This window comes from Rhineura floridana, chromosome 7, assembly GCF_030035675.1.
Source record: "Rhineura floridana isolate rRhiFlo1 chromosome 7, rRhiFlo1.hap2, whole genome shotgun sequence".
In the NCBI taxonomy this organism is placed as follows: Eukaryota; Metazoa; Chordata; class Lepidosauria; order Squamata; family Rhineuridae; genus Rhineura; species Rhineura floridana.
The window spans coordinates 120,648,127-120,666,903 of record NC_084486.1 but is presented as its reverse complement, the minus strand read 5'-3'; the positions used below and the strand labels follow the sequence as shown (position 1 = coordinate 120,666,903).

General features: G+C 42.9%; 1 long non-coding RNA gene across 1 annotated transcript in view; it reads right to left on the bottom strand.

The window, feature by feature from the left end:
• LOC133388520 (uncharacterized) overlaps nt 1-14,534 on the bottom strand; it is an 86,263-nt gene extending 71,729 nt beyond the window's left edge. The window contains exon 1 of the long non-coding RNA XR_009763848.1: nt 14,480-14,534. This is a non-coding gene — a long non-coding RNA (uncharacterized LOC133388520). The remainder of the gene's footprint in view (nt 1-14,479) is intronic.
• Between the last annotated feature and the right edge of the window lie 4,243 nt (nt 14,535-18,777).

The window sequence follows — 18,777 nt, the reverse complement described above, 5'->3', positions numbered from 1 at the left end:
CTAGTACTGATACTTGTACTTTCAGGACCCTTAGTGCGGCATTGGATACAACCCAATATTTTTTTCTAAATTTGTGTCAATACATATAAATTAGCATGTGCAAATTTTATGCAATTTCTTTTTTTTTTTTTTTTTGCAAACACATTTCCTCTCTTTTGGTAATGAGTAAGTGGTCATCCTGATGTGATATTAACACAGCTCTCATCCACGTTCTGTTATTGCTGGCATCAGCAGAAGGAATTTTTTGGGATCCAGAAACTATTCAGGACAACATAATTGATCTCTGTTGTCATCCTCCATACTAGAGGACCACACACAGAGAATTTGGTTGCCTAGACATGCACATTACCAGAAGAAATCTCTGGTGCCATTACAGATATAGATTAAATTTCACACATTTATTAAATTTAGAGATGCTCCTTGGAAGAAATGTCTTTTGCCCAGGACGGCTGTTCTCCTAATCTCAGGTGCTTTGAGGCTGTCTGGCAGGGGAAAGTGTTTTGAACATTGAGTGCACTGTGATTTTTTTTCATACAAATGAGAAATGTATACATGGGATAAGGAGAGCTCAACTTTGCTCCAAGGTTCATCACAGAATGCTAGAGATGGCTCTGCTTTCTGTTCTGCAATAACAACATTCATATAGGCGCTAAATATTACAAAAGGCTCAAAGAAACTTTTAGGCTGTTCACACAAGAAGTTCTTCAAACCAGCATTACGAAGTATGTCTTCACATAGTGCACAAACTGTGGAATTTGCTGCCACAAGATGCTGTGGTGGCCACCAACTTGGATGGCTCTAAAAGTGGATTTTATTTTATAAGTGAACTGTTTTGTATTGTTATTGCTGGTCTACGACTGAAATAAATTATTCATTCATTATGGAGGATAAGGCTATGGATGGCTACTAGCTATGGGGACTAAATATTAACCTCAGTATCTAAATAGCAGTTGCTGGGGAACATAAGCAGAAGAGTGCTATTTCGCTCGTGGCATCTGGTTGGCTACTGTGTGAACAGGATGCTGGACTAGATGGGGCTTTGGTCTGATCTTCTTATATCATTGTGTTAATTGACCCCAAACTGCACTGGTTTTTGTATACATTTGATTTCTATTCTGAATTGTCTCCGAATTTAATAACATTTATTCGTGACATAAAGAAGAGGGAGACAGGGCCTCAAATGAAGTTTCTGGCAGAGCAATTCTAAATATAGGAAGCCGGCAGAATTTACACCATCTTAAATTAAGCCAGCAGAAGTTACCTCTATTCTAAACTCTGTTCAGGAGTAGGGATACTGCTGGCTGAGCTGACCTGAGCCTGGCAGAGAGAAAACACATCTTTAAAATGGACTTTGACTTACACCACACTTTTTGCTGGCATAAATTCCACTGGGTTGCCAGGTCATGTGACAGAGCTGAAAGAGGGTTGTGTCTCCTTGCCCTGTCCTGTCCCTGCCACAACCCTGGAATGTCCCCTTTTTGGGACCTATGCCAGCATAAGTTCGGCCAGCTTAAGTTCTGCTGTTTGAGCCCCAGCTGAGCCAGCATAGCCCAGTTCTGCTGGGTTAAAGGAATTACATCGGTGTATCCCTGGCTGAGCTGGGATGAGGGTGTAGTACCACCTGGATCAGCTCGAGATCCACCTATGCCAAACCTGGATCTTGGGTTTGGATTGTGCTGTTAGTGTCACTTGTGAATATGTTTTCATGTTGTGTGCAAATGTCCAAAGACATTAATACAAAGGGGTGTTCAGAATCTTTCACTAGCAAAGAAATGCAATATTTCTGCCAATGCAGGGCTCTGAACATACTTGAATATGTATCAGAAGAAAACGGTACTCCATAAAATAAATAAAATAAAATAAATGACCCCTACAAACTACTTTTCTGTAATCTCATTCACATTGTGAATACTAAATGTCTCATGATGCAGTGAGAACTCAATCAAACAGAATGTTTGAGAACTCACATGCACAATAGGGATGGAATCCTCCTGCTGAAGATTTGCCACAGATCCGCCCCCTGCCCACCACTCTTGCACCACGGAGAAGGAGAAGGCAAGAGAGAAGCCCTCCCACCTGGGCTGAACGATAGAGCGGACACCTCAGTAACAGCCTCCCTGCACAGGGCCAGATCACGGAGAAGGAACAGGAAAAGGAGACATCACACTATGGAGCAAGCAACAGGCTGCAGTCTGGGATGGGTGAAAAAATCCACTTAATTCCAACCTCAGGGTTTGGAATTAAGCAGATTAGTCCCCCATCCCAGTCTGCAGCCTGTCAGTTGCCCCGTGTTGTGGCACCTCCTCTTCCTGTTCCTTTTCCTACTCCGCTGTCTGGCTCTGCATGGGGAGGCTGTTGCCGAGGCCTCTGCTCTATCATTTGCCCCAAAGGAGGGCCCTCTTTCCTGCCTTCTCCATGGTGGTGGTGGGGACAGGCATGGAACGGACTGGCAGCGAATCCTCAGCGGCTGCAGGTTCTGTCCCTAACGCACAATAACAATTGAATATTTATTACTAAGCCCATGCCTCCATGTGAGTCTAATAGGTGAAAAATACATGTGCGGCCAAATATGTATGCACAGTAATGGTGGTATTTTTGTTTTGTTTTTTACAATATCTACTACTGATATGAGCATGAACTGGTGAATTCAATTACACTCCACAAAACAGCTCACAATATCACCCTCTTGGACATTGCTCACATTACCACCATCCTTCATGATCAGAGACTTTTTCTTCTGAGCTGCTTTTTTTTTGTATACACCTTGACTATCTCCCACTAATTCCTTGGGGGAAGGGGTCTTGCCAACATTGCGCCAGAGCTCGGAAGTAATTAGTTACACACACACAAAATTGAAAATCATTACTTTTTCAAGGAACGAGTGGGTAATTTCTTTACATTTTGATTGTAATAGGAGTAATTTTATTACTTTTGAGGAGTAATTGTAACGTTTCCAGCATTTCTTTGGGGCATTACTTGGGGGAGGGGAGCAGAGGAAGTCTTCTGCTCCTCTGATTTGTGGATGGCAATCATGTGCCTCAAACTGGGTTTCTGTGCAGCATCGCTCTTCCCTTGTGCTCTGTGGGTGGGAAGGAGGCGATGAGGGAGGAGGTGGAAAGCAAGACGCGTAGAGTGGATAAAACAATTGTTTAAAAATGGACGGTGTTGGAGAAGAATGGAGTGGAGGAAGAAAGGAGCTGGAGGGCAAGAACATGGATAAAGGAGGAGAAGGAGGCAGCAGCAGAATGGAGATAAAGAACTATGGAGGTGAAAGATGACAATGTGTGTGTGTGTGAATACTGTGTTTGCACTTGGCACACAAAGCAGCGTCCGCCGCCCTCCCTGGCTACTTTGCTGCATTTGCAATGTTTTAACTTTTTTGCATCTCAGGGGAAAATGTCTGCTTGGGTGGGTGTCCCTTAGTTGGTGGCAGGGCAGGTTTGGGGGGTTAAGTGAGAGAGATTATGCTTGCTGGCTTGAGAGAGTGTGTGTGTGGATTGCACTTGGTTTCACATGCAAAGATCTGAGTAGTGGCCTCTGCCTCCCTTCCCGTCTCCCTTACCAGCAGAGAGCCCACCACTGCTAGCTTATGGATTAAAAAAAGTATACTTTTTAATTATACATTAAAAATTATATTTTTAATGTTGTTTTAGGTGACTTAGGTGTGCAGCAGCCAAGACTAGCACCTTGTAGACACTCTAGTTTTTTTAAAGTAACTTAAGTGTAATTTTAGTGATTACTTTTGAGTAACAGTAAAGTAATCAATTCTTTTCAGAACAATTGTAATTGTAATGGTAATTTATTCATTTTTGGGGCCATGTAACAGTAATTGTAATTTATTCCTTTTTAAAAGTAATCTTCCAAGCTCTGCATTACACAACCACAGATTGCTCCTGGTCCCATTTGGAGTAGAACATGTATGGATGTGAGGGTGGGATCATGCAAGATCTGGCTTTTTAAAAATTAAAAATACAAGGCACAATCTTGAGAGATGTGCTCTCATCACTTGCTTCCCCCCCCCAAATACTAAGGCTGTGTACACACCATACATTTAAAGCACATTATTTTCTCCAAAGAACCCAGGGAGCTGTAGTTTAACTTTCACGGAGCTACAGTTCTCAGTACAGTTAACAAACTACACTTCCCAGGATTCCTTGGGGGTAAATAACACACTTTAAATATATGGTGTGTATGCAGCCTAAAAGCTGCACAGCTCTTTCCTAGGGTCCAAAGACAGACAGACAGACAGACAGACAGGCAGATAGATAGATAGATAGATAGATAGATAGATAGATAGATAGATAGATAGATAGATAGATAGATAGATAGATAGATAGATAGATAGATAGATAGATAGATAGATAGATAGATAGATAGATAGATAGATAGATAGAAGGCAACTATATAACCAGTGGAATTTTAAACACATTGCATGAAGCTGTAAAACAAAAACACAAAAATAGTAGGCAAACATCCTCCAGTTTAGCAAAAACAAAAATGTATCTTAGCCTTTAGTAGACATAATCAATAATACATTTATTGTGTTAAATCTCTAGTGTTTCTGCTGCAACATACTAACAAGGCAAACCCTCTGGTTGCAACAGACTTGGTAAAAGAGGACATCTAGTGGTAAGTAGGCATAATTACAGCTGTTTCGAGACATTGTCAGAAGTGTCTTAGTGGTTTCATAAAGAGACCACGTTGGTATCAATGGGATATCGCTGAGGGAGAGATCATTAAGGCCTAGATAGGGTTGCTTGATATATAGCTTATGTCAAAACAGACAAAATGTCTCTTTTATTTTAAAGAACAAGCAACAAATCAGCAAATTGCATCGTTTCTGGAGCAAGGGGGCAGAATTGTAACATGCATTATGCTCTCAAAGAGTGAACCATCCCTCAGTGAACCCATCCTGCTAAACGGCTGTCTTAGCCCTTAGGAATCAAGATTCCTGCGAGATTTGTGGTTATCAATTTTAATGGATCCAAATTAGCAGCATATGGAATGTTCCACATTCTTTTCATGTATATCTCAGTGTGAAATGTATTTGAGATACTTGATCATTCATTCTAAGCAGTCGGCAGAGACAGTTTTTGTAGCAGGAGAGTGTTAGATGCAGATCAGAAAGACCTGGGTTGAAATCTCTGCTCAGGCATGACGCTCACTGGCTGACTCCTCCCGCCTAGCCTAGCCTGAAACCTTATTGCGAGGATAGAATCGGATGATCCCATGTGCCCAACCCTGAGCTTCATGGAGGAAGGGTGGGATACAGAGACATGATCATTAACAAAGGCAATAACACTGTATTTAAAACTGCAAATAGCAGCCGTTAGGAGGTGTGATCAGCATCACTTAGAACTTCTTTTCAAATGGAAATCGCACCTGTGTAGCTGTTGTTCCTGTTGGCACTACAAGAGAGAGGGAAATTCATCCTCCCTGTCTACTGTAGTCCTGCTCCACAATGTTCTACAAAGCCAGTGTGGTGTAGTGGTTAAGGTGTTGGACTAGGACCTGGGAGACCAGGGTTCAAATCCCCACACAGCTGACCTTGGGCCACTCACTGCCTCTCAGCTTCAGAGGAAGGCAATGGTAGACCACCTCTGAATGCTGCTTACCATGAAAACCCTATTCATAGGGTCACCATAAGTCGGGATCGACTTGAAGGCGATTTCCATCCACACTGACTGGGGCTGCTGGGAGTTGTCGTTCAAACATCTGGAGGACACCTGGTTGCTTTACATAATGAAGGGCTGTACCTCAATGGTACTTTGGATGCAAAGGGTCCTATGTTTCGTCTTTGGCATCTCCAGTTTAAAAAGATCAGGTAGCAAGTGATGTGAAAAACCTCTCCCTAATACTGTGGAGGGCCACTGCCAACCACAATGGACAACAACGAGCCACATGGACCAATAGTCTGACAGGACAATGCATGTTCCTATGTTTCTAGGCTTCCCAACGTTAAATGGCAAGACAAACGCAGGACTCCTGTACAATAAGGAATTTTAGGTCATTGATATGCCACAGATGGATAGTCACAAAATTGTGTGGGTTTGTAGCCTCTTGTATTTTTACAAGGCTTATATATACATCTTACTAGAGCCATACTACTCTGAACATGCCTGATGTCTGATCTTGGAAGCTAAGCAGGGTCAGGTCTGGTTAGTACTTGGATGGGAGACCGCTTGGGAATACCGGGTGCCGTAGGCTTAGAGGAAGGCAATGGTAAACCACCCCTGAATACCTCTTAACATGAAAACCCCATAACTATATCCAAAAAAGATTCATAGGGTCATCATACGTCATAATTGACTTGAAGGCATATAACAACATACATACATCCTATAGTTGACACACCTTTAGTGGAAAGAACTTGCCATTTAGCACTCACTGCACAAATACAACAAACCTCCTACCTATTTTTATTACCCAAGTTAGGAGGATGTTTTGTGTTACAACCCTGTGCATGCTGACCTAAGAATAAAATCCCACTGAACTCCATTGTAAACATGCACATGTTTAATTTGTTCTCACTTGCACATACACATTCCCTCTCCGCTGTATACAGCGGTGGAACGGCAGCTGTGGCTTTAGCACCTTTCATTACAGAGGAGGAAATCATAGCTAAGCAGTAGGAAAGGGCCATAGCTCAGTGGCAGAGCAGAAGGCCCCAAGGCCAGTCCCTGGCATCTCCGGACAGGGCTGGGAAAGGCTCTCTGCCTGAACCCCTGGAGAGCTGCTGCCAGTCAGTGTAGACAATACTGAGCTAGATGGACCAATGGGTCTGATTAATGTAAAAGGCACCTTCCTACATTCTTAACCTGTTTTTTGCTGCATGTTTGGTGGACAAGAGAGACCTCTTATATCATAGATGATATAAAGTGTTTAAATCAGTGTCATATTTGAGGTGTTTGGTCACAGAACAATATCTGCAAGGGTAGGCGTCATTTTGTAGAGTGGTCTTTTGGTCATGAGTGGAAGTTTTAGAAGTGAAGGTCACAGTTGTCTAAGAACTATAATAAATGCCTCAAGTGGACAGACTCAGTGTTATATTTGAGGGTAATACCCAAATGTGAGAGTTAAAATCACTTCTTCCTGCTACCAATACTCAGCAATACTATCAGTATTTGGCCACATTTACACCAGACATTTATTCCACTGTTATTCCACTTTAACCAGTCATGGCTTCCCCCAAAGAATCATGAGAAGTATAGTTTATGAAGGGTGCTGAGAGTTGTTAGGAGACCCCTATTCCTCTCATAGAGCTACAATTTACAGAGTTCCCTGGGAAGAGAGACTGACTGTTAAACCACTCGGGGAATTGTAGCTTCTTTCCATAAATTTAAAGCCTGCTTTTCATGGCAAGGAGCCCTTCCAAGGTAGATTTTAACATTAAAAACAAAACACAATATTTTAAAATCCAATTAAAATCTATCAAAATAATCAAATACAAACAGCACCAGCTAACATATTGTGTTGTTAAACAGTCAAGCATCTTGTTCAAAAGTATCTCACACACTAGTGGTGCTGCTGTCCTTTATTTTATACACTGCTACGGTACCTTGCTCACTTGCTTATTGATTACATTTCCACCCCACCTTTTTTTCCAAAGAACTCAAGGTTATGTACATGGTTCTCTCTTCCCCCACATTTTCTCCTCACCTTCTGAGACAGGTGAGATTGAGAGATGGAGTGACTGGTCCAGGTTCACCCAGTGAGCTTGATGGCCAACTTGGAACTTCAACCTGAGTCCACCCATTCCTAGTCTGACACTCTGATCACTATATCACACAGTGCATATTTGTGTGTGGCAAAGCCCCATTTATGAAAACCTTAATGCAGCCTTTAATAAATAAAGAGCACATATGGATATGCTCATCAGGGACATTATCTTTCCAAATCACCTTTCCCTTTCTCATTAACTAAAGCATCTGCTAATTTCTGTGTAGCTACAGCAATAGTGTAAATGTTGTATGAAATGAGAAATTCCTGAGAGCAGGTAAGAGACAGCCCATTTCAGATCATATGGAAATAATTGACACATGTATAAAATATTCATATACTGCATTTCCATAAGTGCCTAGGCACAGGCATCAATGTGGGAGTGATTCTGCAACTGGAAACATGCAATGTGAATCAGACGTAACTATTTTCCATGTAACATAAATGTATGTTGTTGTTTTTAAAAAAGAGATGTAAATGAGTCCTATGCTTCACCCAAAATACATTGTCACAGTCTGTACATTTTTCAAAACCATCATTCAGTTTGAAGTGTACACCGGTATCAAAAGCGATCGGATGAACTATGTGTGTTTGTGACTTCAGACCTGTGATGGTCTCATTTCTGTCTTTACTAACTATACTGTAAAAGGCTTTTTCACTTTACAGTAAAATTACTGACAAACTGAACCAATGGATTCACACTCTCCCTTTCAGCAGAGTGAGGCAGTCCCCTTGGAGAGCAGATGCCCCCTCCTCTCGTAGCACCTCCCTTTGAGCCCCTCCAGGCCATTTCCATCCTCTTGAACTAGGTAGCAATGTTTACATGTTGCTGGCCTGGCCCTGCCTAAATGTCATCTCCCATCTCTCTGAACTGGACTGGTTGTTGAAATATTTATTTATTTATTTACATTTATGACACCCCATAATATGAAGGTGTTAGGTCCAAACCCAACACGCAAGTCGCCCTGTCAACCCCAACTCGCTTAATACACCCGGGAAGAGTGCGGAGTTGAGTGCAAATGAACCCACTATCAGAGATCAAGTAACACGAGACAAAAACCTTTGCAAAGGGGACCCAATACTTACAAGCCGAAGCAGGCCAGCATGGGAACCTCGTTTATTGGTGTTTAAGGGTTTATATAGGCTTACCCCGAAGTTTACAATATCGGGTTCACGTCATAAAATACAAAAGAAACAATTGCTAACTGTCATAGCTTTGGGGCATATGTAAGGAGGTAAAGGGGTACAGGGGGAAGGACAAAGTGGAAACATCAAGACTATCTCTTAGACTCTATGTCTGCATATTTCGCATGTCCTTGAGATAAGCACTATGCAGGAGCAGACAAAGGCAACTATTGAGGGGAGGCCCAGCTGCAACCGGGCGCCCCCTAAACTGGAGACAGACATGATATTACTTTGCTTACATATCAAAGGAGTATTACAAGTCAAGGTTTGTGGGACATTGGAACAGCGTTTGACATTCCTATGCAAGGCACATTAGTAACAATAAGCAAGGCCATAAGCATAAATGTGATACAGAAATGCATAGTAGGGAAGTTTCCAGCTTAAACCGGCTTTTATTATGCGAGCCACTGGAATGTAGGTAAGGGTCAGGTCACCAGGAAATAAACCGACATTTTATATCAAAAGTCAAATAAAGGCCAGTTTGGTTCTATTTCCCGTGAAGCCCAAGCTGGTTTAGGTAGGACAAGTGAATTATAGTTTTACAAGCACTGGGGTTTTCAATTTATCCCTAACAAAGGTCTCTGGGTGACTTGACACAAATAAGTTTTTTTTAAAAAGCAAGTGAAATACAAATAAAACAAAAAAACAAAAAACCCTACATACTTACAGCAAAACAGAACTCAGTGCAGTCCCAAAATTAAAGTCCAGACTTCCTAATAATTTAAAAGGCCTGAATGAAGAGAACGATCTTAATCTGGCACACAGAGATGACACTAGGCAAGTCTCCCTAGGAAGGGCATTCCATAACTGGGATATCACTACTGAAAAGGCCCTCTCTCTAGCGGTTACCTGCTTCATTTTGTTTGGTGGGAGCCCATATAGCAGAGTCTACAAAGAAAGTCTTAAGGTTTGGGTAGATGCACCCAATCTTTCTGATAGGCTGGTCCGAAGCCATTTAGGGCTTTAAAGGCTAAAGTCAGTGCTTTACATTGGGCCCAGATGCAAGTGGGAAGCCAGTACATGTGACAAAGCACAAGCATAATATGGTCAAACTACCCAGTCCCAGTTAATCATCCTAGTTAGTTAGTTTATTGAATTCAATTTGCGAATCACTTCCCACAATAGATAGGTGTGGCCCTGTTCCGAACCAACTGCAGTTTCAGGAGAGTTTTTTAAAGGCAGCTCCATTTACAGCACATTGCAATGGTCTAAACAGGAGGTTGTCAGAGCATGGATAAGCTACCTCATCCAAGTAGGTTCACCACCTGCTGAAGCGGATAAAAGGGCTTCGAGCCTCAGAGGTCACTTGAGTCTCTAATGTAGGAATGCTGTTCCTCCTAGCCTTTAGCTGGGGGTGAATGTACCCCACCCCCTTTTAAGAGAAAGACCTGCTGGGTCTCCTCTGAAGGGAGGCAGGGCCGGTCCCAAAGGGCGGCCAGGTCGAGCCCTGGCAGAGGGCCCCTGGAGCCACAGAGGGCCCCTGGAGCCACAGAGGCCCCTGAGGGGGCCCTCGATAGGGTGGGGGAGGAGTAGAACTCCTTTTCAGTGATCCATGGCAGAGTAGCTGCTGCGGCAGATCGCAGGGAGGGAGCTTCTTCCACCCTCCCATTCGCTGGCTCCATCTCTCCTATTTTTTGCGCATGTAGGACTACTCTTAGCCAAGATGGCAGACAAGGTTTCCTTAAGGGGCTGAAGCCTCCCCCATCATCTTGGTTGATGGCAGCAATGTGTGAGTGTAGCATGCATGCGTGCCATCAACCAAGATGGTGGCGGAGGCTTCAGCCCCTTAGGGAAACCTCAGCCACCATCTTGGTTAAGGGCAGTCCTGTGCATGCAGCCCATGCAGCTGCAAAAGACAGGCAAGATGGAGCCAGTGAACAGGCGGGCGGAAGAAGCTCCCTCCCTGTGAGAGACAGGTAGGCATGAGCGTGCACGCATGTCTGCACATGCGTGCGCATGCCACGGCCCAAGGCAAGCTGGTGCCCAGGGGGCCCGGCATCTGGAGCTGGCCCTGGGTGAGGGATTCCCCATGTGGCCTCTTTCATCCAGTAGGCTTGGAGGAGGAAGCCTCCTATAAAAAGGGGCCCTCTCCCAAGCACCTCCTTTTCACCTCTTTCAGCATCCTGCCCTCTCCCCCTTTGAGCAGTGTGGGTCTTGCCAGTCATCATATGGGACTGCTTGAATTTTTGAGGGTGCTCTCTGGCATTTGGGGGCATCCTTCTTTCACCTCCTCTACACTGCTCTTAATTCAATTGGTTTCTGGTGGGTTAGGTTTAATTGCCTACAGGCATGTTCTGCAGCTAGACAAATTGAATTTAACAAAGTCAGCACCCTGAGGCATAGTGGGTTGAGGGTGCACTGCCAACCTCCTCCCTTGGCTTACAGGATGGGTTAGTTGAATACTGCAACTCTGTCATAGGTCTTGTATTCTGTTGCAGATCTCCTGCTCCCACTTGGGCAAGCTGTGTCATAAGCTATTACTCAAGGGTTGATGCATACAGAAGAACATCTTTGGATTTAGAGTCACTTTTTAAAAATGAAACACTGTAGTCCAAGGTGTAAAAACAGCCCTTGTGTTAGAAGAAGATGTTCTTCGCATGTCACAGGTCATTTTTCTAACCAACCAAACATGTCCTAGAACTGGATCTTGATTTTTATGAACTAACAACTTGTTTCACAATAAAGCAGTGCTGAGATATGGGAGAGAAAAATCTCTGAATTATATATATAATACATGATAGAGAGATTATTTCCCTTTTTTATCTATACTTCATAAACAAGCATCCTTCATTTCCTTTCAAAGCGATCACATTCCCCAGGTGCAAATACTTTGATACATTATTTTTCTTTGGAATGGCCAAATTAAGTGCAAATCCAATCATTCAGGAAATTTACTCCTCTAAGGAGCATCTTGGATCACCACCTGTAACATCTTTATACAGGTTCTACATTACACTGGTGTGCTAATTAACTGAGCTAGTTAATTATTTCATTAATAGCACACCACAGAGAGCAGGACATTTACAACAGAATGATGTTGCATAAGATTATTGTTGCTGCTGCTGTTTAAAAGTTTGAACCCATTCACCAAAAGCAAGACTTTTACAAATAAAGGACAGTATTATACCTTAAGCGGTTTTTGCTTTTGTTATAATTGATAGGAACAGACCAGTTACAGTTCACACACACACACGCACACACACAGATGCATAAAAAGGGGGAAAATAATGCCTGTAGTTAAGGAGTTTCTGATTAAATGGTATACAATTTGTTCTCTGTGATATTTCTGGTCTAGTCACATTGGGTTTAGGGATAATTAAAATTGTCTGTCGCATTATAATAATCAAACAATTACCTCTGGGGAAGGATGTCAACCTGTAATAATCCACTTGATTATGTGGCAACAGCTCTCAAAAGCAAGAGACTTTGGTCTGCTAAGACCTCAAGATCCTCATCCTCATTAGACTTCAGGGACATCAGGAAGGAAAGGAGAATTCTGTGATAGAATATGAAAGCAGCCAAAGTGCTACATCCTTCCACATGCATAGATTGGTTTTACAGGATTATCTCACTTCAAGGGCTGCTAAAATCATGCATGTTCCTTTATGAGGCCAGATACCTGATCAAGTGGTTGGTCAGTAAGTAGGGTTGCCATATTCCAGTTCCACAAATCTGGGCAGGTTAATTTGCATATTATGTAAAGTATCTGCATATTATGCAAATATCTGCATATTATTTGCATATTATGCAAAATATCTGCATATTAATATTTGGATTGTCCAGTTGTTTTGTTTTTGTGCCTAGGAATTACCACCAAAAGCTGGGGAAAGATGTGAGAAATCTTTTTTTTAAAAGCAACATTTTCAGCCTTAAATGCCTAGACTCTAGTTTCCAACACCATGGAGTATTTATTGATTGATTAAGAGAATTTATATCCTGCCCTTTTGCTGTTAAAAACAGAGCTCAGCACAGCTTACAAATATAATAAAAACAATAAAAATACACAATCAATATAAAAACATAATAAAAACACAAAATAGCAACAAACATAAAGTAAGTCAGGGCAGCAGTACGGTTAACCATATACGATATATTTCAAAGATGCGGTGGGTGGAGAAAAACAAGAAGCCAAAATGTTAGGAAAAGGAGTCTTTCACACCACATGCTCAGTTCTAAATACTGTTGCAGCAAGTTTTACAAGTTCCTCCAATATTCCACTGGTGCAGGCACTCAGACATTCAAAGTATCTGTATGTTTCTTAGGTTTTATAAAAGCAGAGCTTTGCTTAACTCAAAATTTCTTCTCCCTTTGATCAACCACATCTACACAGGTTCCACCTCCATACTCAAAATGAAACTGGGCCTGGAAGTGGGCAACAACCCCACACATACCTTGCTCATTAAATTATCAATGCCAGGATGTCTGTCTTATCGACTACTCTCCTGCTCCCCCCCCCGGACATCATGAAAGACCCAGTCCTGGGCCCAGAAAGAAAATAAATATCTGGTCCTCTTCAAAGTATTGATAAGCCTCTTGTTTTAATTGAAATAATAATTATAAATTCTTGTTCTTATCACTAATGGGAGTTAATTATCTTGCATATGCTGCTGTTGCTTCTATGGCTGTAACGGAGTGAGGTTAAAGATAAGTGAAATGCAAATAGAAAAAAAACACAGAAGGCAGTAACACTTTCCTAAATGTAATACCATACCAACCACAACAAGATTCCTATGAGTAAGGCAAAAAACTAAGCATCTCACAACCAGTCAGGATTCCTAACCAAAAACCAAAAATATGATAAATGAAGAAGTATTTATATAAGCATGACTATCAAATATATTTATTATTTACACAAACTGTAAAGATATTTATAGTGCAATCCTAGGTTTATTTATTCAGAAGCAAGTCCCAGTGTATTCAGTGGGGCTTACTCAAACAGGGACAGAAATGCAACCTCAAGTGATAAGCAACTTCATTCACACAACCCAAAATTCTGAATCATGCCACTTTACGCTGTTTTGCAACTTATACTTGTTTTTATGGTTATTGGATTTTAAACGGCTTTATTTCTTGTTGTGAGCTGCCTTGGTTTCCAACCCTACCTCACAGGGGTGTTGGAAAGACTCCATACACACACACACACACACACAAACACTGCAGATGTATAAATACATACAGCCCATATAATAGTTTATTGTCAAACCAGTTGGTCATTGCAGAAAAATCAGTATTAGTTTTTAAAAAATCAGTATTACTTTCCTACAGAATAAAAACTGTAATACCTAAGTAAGCCCTGCCTACTTGCTTTAAAATAGGACTGCAGAAGGGGGCAGAAAGAGTTAGAACACAAACACAATTCTTTTTTACATTCACTCCAAAGTCCCATTGATTTTCAGCACATTCATAACCATGTCTACTCAAAAGTAAGTCCTATTGAATTCAATGGGATTTACTCTGGGCATATGGGATTAGCATTGCTCTTACAAAAAGCAAGCATTGGGAAGGTTTTCAAAACACTGCCCAAGATCTGACTCCTGCACACAAGAGGAAAAAAACCTGAAATGTATATACTTACCCAATTTATGAGATTTTCAGATAAACAGGGGGTGAAACCACCATTTCGTTTTCCAGACACTGCCTCAGATCAATGAAACTGAAACACAATCCAAGATTGGCTGCAATCCTGAACGGGCGGGGTTAAAGCTAGGAAGTGCATGCAGTACTGTTTAAAGAAAGATTTAACAGTTGGGGGGGCGGCTGACGTTTTTATGCATATCTCGAGAACCGGACCACCTAGAAACTTAATTTTTTTTTTAAATTAAAGCTGAGAATCTGGGCCACCTAAGGGGCTAGCCGGGCGCCAGATGGCATGCATAGAATCCGGGCAAAACCCGGCTAACCGGGCAATATGGCAACCCTATCAGTAAGGGCAGTATAAACTCAAACCCAAGGATCTTTGTAAGCTTGAAGCTAAGCCATTGTAATGCCCACTTTGATCAGATTCACATTTTATGGGTTGAACACATTGCATATTAAATAACTAAATATTTTTCCTTGTCAAGTGCTAGGTGGGCAGGCCCTGATGTCCTTCTCCCTGTGCCATTGGTGCTGATTGGGGGGGAGGGGGGACTGTAGGCAATTCTAGTTGAGAGAGCCTTGAATTATGCAGAGTGAGTTCCTGCCATTAGGTATGCTAAGGCGGCTGCCTCAGGCAGCTGATTTTGGATGCCACAAAATGGCAGCAAATTGTTAGTAATTTTTTAACAAATATATCTTTATTGCCGGGGAAGGGGAGAGGCACTTAAGAAATTCCTGGTCATCTTTAGATATGCTAGGATTGAACCTGGGACCTTATTTATTATTTTATTTATTAATATTAATATTATACTCTTATCTTTTCTCCCAAAGGAGCCCTGGGCAGCAAAATATAATCCTTCTGCAAATCCTGCCGCATGCACAGCAGATGCTTTGCTATTGAACTATGTCACAATGGCTTGGGCCTGCCCTGTGAGACACTATCACTGCATCCCAGATTCCTCATGGTCCTTGGAATCAGGAGATGCCAGACAGCCAATCACCGACTACAGACTACTGTAAATCTTCCAGATCTGGTTGCTTTCACTAAACTGTTCTGCTGGTTCACCATACCATCCAATTACTTGCCACCCTGTCTTCTGCCTGTCTACAGCACTGCAAATATTTGTCAGCCTATTCACCTAAGTGCCTGCAGTCCAGTACTTCACAAGTAATGTTGTACACTTTTTTTCTTACACATCCTTGCCCCCCAGCATAGGGATTCTTTTCACAGGGTAAAGACACATAATATATGTGAGCTGGCCCTTACTCTGAGGAATTTCCTACTGTTAAATGAGATAATGAGAAAAGATGTGCCTTGAGTATCGTTGCCACATAAATAAAAAGACTTACAAATGGGAAAATACTATCTTATGAAATAATGGTATAATTAGATATTATTTCATTAAAGGTGAAATCTAATTATAAATTACCACTGGAAGGAAGACGTATATAAATTCAATAGTTTGCACAGATCTGAACAAGTAAAATTAGAAAAGTCTTCAAACAACTCTACTTTGTACAACTTAAATTACCTTGATGATGGGTTTTACTTTTGAGGTAAGAAAAACACACATTCACCCTGATTTCATTAATTGAAAACTGCCAGAGTGGTACAAATATATATTTACAAATGACCCACATGGCTGCATTCAATTTTCAAGGCATGAATTCACACATTTGCTTTTACAGTTTTGGGTATATTTGCATTGTATTCAAATCTGTTAATTTTAATCTGGAGAGGGGACAGGATAAATTTAAATTAATCTAATTTCTCATATACAGTCCGGATGGATTTGAGAAGCATATATTCTGACATGACCTGAGGCAGTAAATTCCTGGGAATACCAGTGAATCAGGGAACAGCTTAAGATCCGTATGCCCTATGTTCCTTAAAGCAGGGGTGAGGAACCTGTGGTCCTCCAGATGTTGTTGGACTACAACTCCCACCATCCCTGACCATTGTCCATGCTGGCTAGGGCTGATGGGATTTGGAGTCCAACAACATCTGGAGGGCCACAGCTTCCCTACCTGTGCCTTCCAGAGAATCCTGGACCAAGTATTTAACAATGTAGAGTTGTACATGCTCTGAAATGTAAAATCACAGCTAAGCATCCACTGGGAAAATGGAAGAGCTTTGGGGGCACAGCTCTCAGACTGGGCAATGCAGCCACTTGAGGCAGCAAAAGTCCTGGACTAGTTGACCCATGCAAGAGCCTCTGTGGAAAAGCTGGAGAAAATTCCCAACTCTATCATATTTCTGAGTTCATGGCATTTTGACTGTGCAGATTCTGAGCACATACCACGAAGCATCTGTTTTCAAGCAAATCTTATTTGTGCAGATAAAACACCACTGATGTCTGGAGGGCCTAGTCTGCTGTAGGCCTGTGATAAGATGTTCCCTTTGTCTGTTACCTATTTTAAATGAAAAAGAAGACTGATTCATGGGTGACACTGCACTGTGTGAATTCGTACAAAAAGAAAGAGTGTGAGCAGATTCTTCTCTCAGAAAATTGAGAAGGAAAAGCAACTGACCCAAGAAAGCCATCCATCCACTATCCATAAATCAGCAGAGAGGTATGCTCATCATAGACATTTATTATCTTTCCAAATCACCTTTCTCTTTCTTGTTAACTAAAGCATGTGCTGATCTCTGAGTAAGTATAGCACCAATCCCGTTCCGTGCCTGGTACTGCCAGCCTTAGGTACGGACGCACTCATCCAGGGGACGATAGATAAAGACATACACTTGGGCAGGGTTATTGGCCCCTTCCCATCATCCCTACAAGTGGGGTAAGTCAGTAGTGGTTTCATACCATATAGTCTATGCACAGTGCACTACACTGCATTCAATGTGGTGCGCGCCTGTGGCAGAGGTGTGTTATGGGCAAGTGTGGCAGATAATGTGCCTGCATTGCCGGCTCTCGAGTTTTTGCCTTTTTGGTCGACTATGCAGCAGAGCATTACCTATGGGCTGCTGTATTCTTGTATGGAGCACTTCAGCTCCTTCTTGGAAGGGACAGTCAGGAGACGAGAGGGCTCAGAAGCAGCGGGGCACTATTTTCATGATTTATGGTTCATGGGTAGGGTGGAGCACTTCAGCTCCTTCTTGGAAGGGACAGTCAGGAGACGAGAGGGCTCAGAAGCAGCAGGGCACTATTTTCATGATTTATGGTTCATGGGTAGGGTGGACTTTGGGTGCAGGTTCCTTACCACAGCTTCAGGGTTTGTCTTTGTTTTGTTTTGGCTGCCTTACGTACCAACCTGTGGTGTGCCCCCCCCTTTTCCTGCAGTGTGCCCATGGTGTTTCAGTTAGAGGAGGGACCGACTCTGGGGGGGTGAGAACTGCTAGTCCCATACCACACATTGGGATATGGGGGAGGGGAGTCAGAGATGGCCATATGCCTATCTTTGCCCCAGCATGCTCACCAGCTATCAGAGAGCAGGAGAGGATTTCTGGGAGTTACAGGCCGGCAGGGGCTATACAAAGTGTCCATGTTCACCTGACCCGCCAGGGATTGTTGGTCAGGGAGGTGCCCTGTGACCAGCTGTTGCAGGCAGCGGCCCTCACACCATCCGGCTGTCCAAGGTTTGTTTCCAGGCAGACCAGGGGCGCAAGAGGCACACCATTATTTTATCCTGCCCCAGGACTGGACACTTGTCCCGTGAGGGCATCATGGTGTTTTTGTTTTTGTTTTTGTTTTTGGCCTGTAGCTACAGGCCCGATTGCCTGATAATCAGGGGGAGGGATCTTCCCTCATAAAATTTCAGCCTAGCGTCACAGAGCCTAGGAGCAGACGCATGGGGGTTTTGGGGGGACATGCTCCTATGGAATTACGGCTGCATACCCGGCAGGTGAATTGCCTACCTGGAGTACATTCACCCCTGGGGTGAGTCTGAAGGTCCAGGACCCAATTGTTCACGATTGTTTCTGTTTTGGCAGGTTGCTGGACGGGGATGGAGCAGTTTCACAGCCTACTCTGCAGCCATGGCATGATCTTCTAGGCTGGCAGTGGGGCTGCAAACGCACATTGGTTCACAGCCAGGCCTCTGATGGTGGGCCACAGTTTGGTGGCTGGGTCGACAGAGTATGCGCTGGGGATGGTCTCCTATCCATGTTGTTGCAGCAGGGTTCAGTGCGGAAGGTCCCGCAAGTGGTGGTCATTCCCCAGGGCGGGAATGACCTTAGTTACTCAAGGGCAAGGCCCTCAGGGGCAGGCATGTGAGGACATGCAGTTGAGGCCACGATAGCCTCTGGTCATCTGCCGTGGTCAGACATGGAGGGCAAGGCCCTCAGTG